The sequence below is a fragment of the Fukomys damarensis genome, unplaced genomic scaffold (assembly GCF_012274545.1).
Source record: "Fukomys damarensis isolate Sample0158 unplaced genomic scaffold, DMR_v1.0_HiC HiC_scaffold_19, whole genome shotgun sequence".
Classification (NCBI taxonomy): Eukaryota; Metazoa; Chordata; class Mammalia; order Rodentia; family Bathyergidae; genus Fukomys; species Fukomys damarensis.
This window is the reverse complement of record NW_022900931.1, coordinates 8,823,840-8,828,166: the sequence shown is the minus strand read 5'-3', so window position 1 is coordinate 8,828,166 and position 4,327 is coordinate 8,823,840. Positions and strand designations below refer to the sequence as shown.

Genomic DNA, 4,327 nt, shown 5'->3' with positions numbered 1-4,327 from the left:
AAGATCCTACCTCAAAAAAAAAAAAATAAATAAATAAATTTAGCCAGGTGTGGTGGCACACACCTGTAATCCCAGCACTCAGGAGGCTGAGGCAGGAGGATCGCTGTGAGTTCGAGACCAGCCTGGGCTACAAAGTAAGTTCCAGGTCAGTCTCAACTACTTAGTGAGACCCTGTCTCAAAATAAATAAATAAATGTAAAAGGGCTGTGTTATAGCTCAATGTGAAAGTCCTGGGTTCAAATTCCAGGACCACAAAGGAAAAAAAAGTGGGCTTTTCTCAATTCAGTGGAAAATTTACATTGGAAGGTTTAAGATCAGAAGGTCTCCTTGAGTAAAAATGTCAACCCCATTAAGTTTTGGTTTCATGTCTAAAATGGAGAGTGTGACACCATCTGTTGGTGACAAAGATAGCTACCAACTTAGCAGGGGAGCCAGCTGTTATTTAGGTGGCAATGGGCCCAGGTTTAAAACCCTCCACACTTCCCAGCCTCCCTTGCAGCTTGCACCGTGGCCCTTGAAATAAAGTGGTGACATTGCATGGTGTTTCCAAGGAGGAGGGTTCCAAAGAGCAGGTAACAGGGACTGAGTGCAAAGGAGCATGATGGAGATCTCTGAAGTAATGAATCTCTAAATCTGGATTGTGGTCATTGTTGTGAACTCTGTAAAATTCCAGATTTCACTTGAGTCCTTAAATCTCACTGGTCATCAAATTTTGATGATTTTTCAGAAATCAGTGCATCAGTGAATTCAGAAATCGGTGAAATGGGCAAGTTTTATGCTAAGGGATATTCTGAGAATATGATAAATTAGTAATGATTAAAAATTACAAAGTGAGAGAGGTTTCCGTAGCCATTTATAGACTAGTAATCAGAGGTAAGTTGAAACATTTCAGACTTCTAGGAAGGCTCCACAAAGGAGAATGGAAGCCTTCTTCCAACTGGTGTCCTGGGATGCAGACCGAATGCCTGGAACCCCAGCAGGATGGGCCATGCTGATGGACCATGAGGCACCCTCAAACACAGCAAGGGTTAGGATGATGGTGCCTGGGCCTCTGAAAACCCTAACATGCCCGCCAAGCCCATACCGTCCACCTCCAGACTTCTTTTATTTGTGGGAAACATCCTTTGCGCCACCATTGTGGATGATTTTCCTTTTATACACAACTGAAGAGAATCCTAATTTGTGCATTACCTCAAAGAGTTGTTATCAGCGTAAAATGAAAACTGGGAGGTTTTGCTTTTGCTTTTGTTTTCTGGAGAAACTGAAATAAACACACTTGGGGTTGTGAGGCCAGAAGGAAACAGAATGGAGTGGCTGTCTGTACTAAGTATGGGATGTCTGGCCCTGCCCTGTTTCCAGGAAGCAGTGATCCAGGCCCTGGCCCAGGGAAAAAAACAAAGGATGCCCTTCCCGAGGAATGGAATGGCTCCAAGAGAGGGTCTTTCAGCAGCTGGACATCCTGGCCCCCTGGTTTCCAGAGCTTTACCCTGAAATACAAAGACATCCAAGATCACCAGCAGTTTAGAGAAAACCTGAAAGATGGACGAATAGGTCTGGGACAGCTAAGCCAGCCCTCCGTCTTGAGGGGTTTGCAAACATACCAGGAAATCAAGAGCTGAAAAGGAACCGGTCTTCAAAACTATTGACTGATAACTCGTCAGGAAATGGAAAACCAGGGAGAAGGGTCAGCGCAGACACCATGAAGCCAGAGGCAAAAAACCCGAGATCATTAAAGTCAAATCCACTGAGGCAGAAGAGTGATCTGCCCTGCTCTAAAACCCAATTAGAGACTTTCTCAGATGGTCAGGGACAATGTGCTCCAGGTGGCACGGGACAAATGCATATGTAGCATAATCACTAATGTAAGCAAAATCACACCCAAAATACAATATGGTAAGGAGACACCCGAGATACGGAAGGGCACATGCGCAAGTAGAGCTCCGCCTCTCCCTGCGATAACGTCGGAAACCAAGTCCCTGCCCACTCCACAGATGCTATGGATGCCAGACTCCTTGTCCTTTGTTTCAGTCACCCTGCGATTTCTGTCCTTGATTGCTTTCCCCCCTATACTGGAGCATAAGAATTAAAGGCCTTGTGCGCACTCCATTATACTTTTGTCTGACTTCTGATACCCAGTCCAAGAACCCACAGCGTTGTTAACAGTTCCAAACAGGCAAACAAAACACAGAAAAAGGTTCCTCAAGGGGACAAAATCAGTATGGGGTGAGGAGAATTTTTTTAAAGGATGAATATCCCCAATAAGGGATGAAAATTTTGTATCTGTGAAAAGTAAGAGGATGCTATGAAAAAGAAAAAACCAAAAGATAAGAAAAGGATGCAAATTAGGAAAGCAATAACATTATAGGAAAGTTTTAAAAAGTAAGAGTTGGAAGACAAAATGCAGGAATGTTCCAGAAAGGAGGACAGAAATTAGAGTACTGGGGGCACAGCAGTGTGTCCAGGCTCCAGAATGGCCCTGGAACTCCTCCTGTTGCTCCTGCCACAGTGTGGGTCCCCTGCCTGGCTGAAGCCTGGGTCAGTAAGCCAGTGGCCAACATCAGATGCTCAGATTGCAGGCACTGTCCCCAGAGGAGTGGCCATGACAGGCCAGGGTGTACCACACAGAGTTTCCACATCCCAGGCACCTCCTTTTCCATGCGTGCCTGAGGGTACTCATACGCTCAGGCCTCATACTGGACGGAGGAGTAGCTCAGGGGTGAGGCCACAGTTCAATTCCAGTACCATAAAAATAAAAAGCTATGCCAAACTAAATATTCTTACGGAATACAGAGAAAACAGTGCACAGAGGGAAACCCACAGCTGCCATGCCTATGTTTTGTAAAAAAGAAAGTCTCAAATCAATAGCTTCCCTTTGTGACTTAAGAGCCTAATAAAAAATGGCAAACAAAACCCAAAGCTAGCAGGAGTTGATAAAGAGTAAAGCAAACATGATTAAATAAAAAAGAGAAAAAAACGCAAGCAGTCATTTGAACAGACCACAGCTGTGAGCTGTGAGGTCAATAAAATTAATTTCCAGGTGTGTTTGCAGCACTCCTCGGGGGGCTGAGACAGGAGGGTCACCTCAAGTTGGAGGCCAGCCTGGGTTACATAGTGAGTTGGGGGCCAGCCTGAATTACAAAGGGAGACCTTGCTTCAAGAAAAAAAAAAAACAAAAAAAAGAACAAATCTTTAGTTCAACTTACTAATGAAGGAGAGGACAAAAGAAGAAAAAGAAAGACAACTCAAAAATAAAAATGGGAGCATTGCTAATGATCTTACAAGAATTTTTTAAGTTTATAACAGAATATAAGCAATAAAAAATTAAATAACCTATCTGAAATGGGAAATTTCTAGAAACATAAAAATGACCAAAATTGACTCAAGCTTTGGTGGTACAATAGTGAGCACAGCTGCCTTCCAAACTTGACTCAAGAAAAAATATTCTACATAGACTTATAATAAGTAGGAAGATTGAATTAGCAATAAAAATACTTCCCCACAAGAAAAGTCCAGGACCACATAGCTTAACTGGTCAGTTCTAAAGAGGAATTAACAGCCATTCTCAACCTCTTCCAAAATTATAGACAAGGTAGAAGTTTACTCTTTTCATGAGGCCAGCATAGTTGCAGGAAACAAAGCAAGAAAAATGAAGAAAAGGAAGTTACCAAAGATATAAAAAAAGAAAATATCTCAGCACTAACCTCCACATTGAGAAGGCTCCTCCCTACTCCAATGAAACATATAAATGAAAAGATTCCCACAGAGCCACATTGTTGTGAAACTCCAGCATGCTAGGGATAAGGACAATATCCTGAAAGTTCCCATGTGTTGTTGGGAAATATGACATCAATCAAAACTTAGGAATCAAGATGGCATCTGACCTCTTAATAACAGAAATTGGAGGCCAGAAAACAATTTTAAAATTTGGGGCAAGTAGACTTTTATTTAGAATTTTATTCCCAGCAAAACATTTGCCAGATGCTAACTAGGAAAACAAACAAACACATATGGGGCATGCAAAGGCTTTGAAAATTTTCCCACACACCTTTTCTTCAGGAGCTACTGGATGTGCTCCAGCAAAATGAGAGAGTAAAACAAGAAACAGCAAGACATGTACCTGGGAGGGAAACTGGGATTCTAGGCAGTGAAGTGGACAGGGGGAGGTCATAGGGTAATGATCAAAAGAGTTCTGTGAGGATAGCTGTGAGCCTACCCACAGCACACCAGTGCAGACTGAAGGAGGGAATAGCCCGAGAGGAGCCACAGCATGGTCAAGAGGAAGAAGAAATTAATAGACTCTGTGGTACACCTGAGAACACAGGAAATA

The 4,327-nt window shown here is 42.8% G+C and overlaps 1 protein-coding gene across 2 annotated transcripts in view; it reads right to left on the bottom strand.

The window, feature by feature from the left end:
* Fam227a (family with sequence similarity 227 member A) overlaps positions 1-4,327 on the bottom strand; it is a 51,073-nt gene that overhangs the window by 3,991 nt on the left and 42,755 nt on the right. The gene's annotated exons all lie outside the window — the stretch shown is intronic.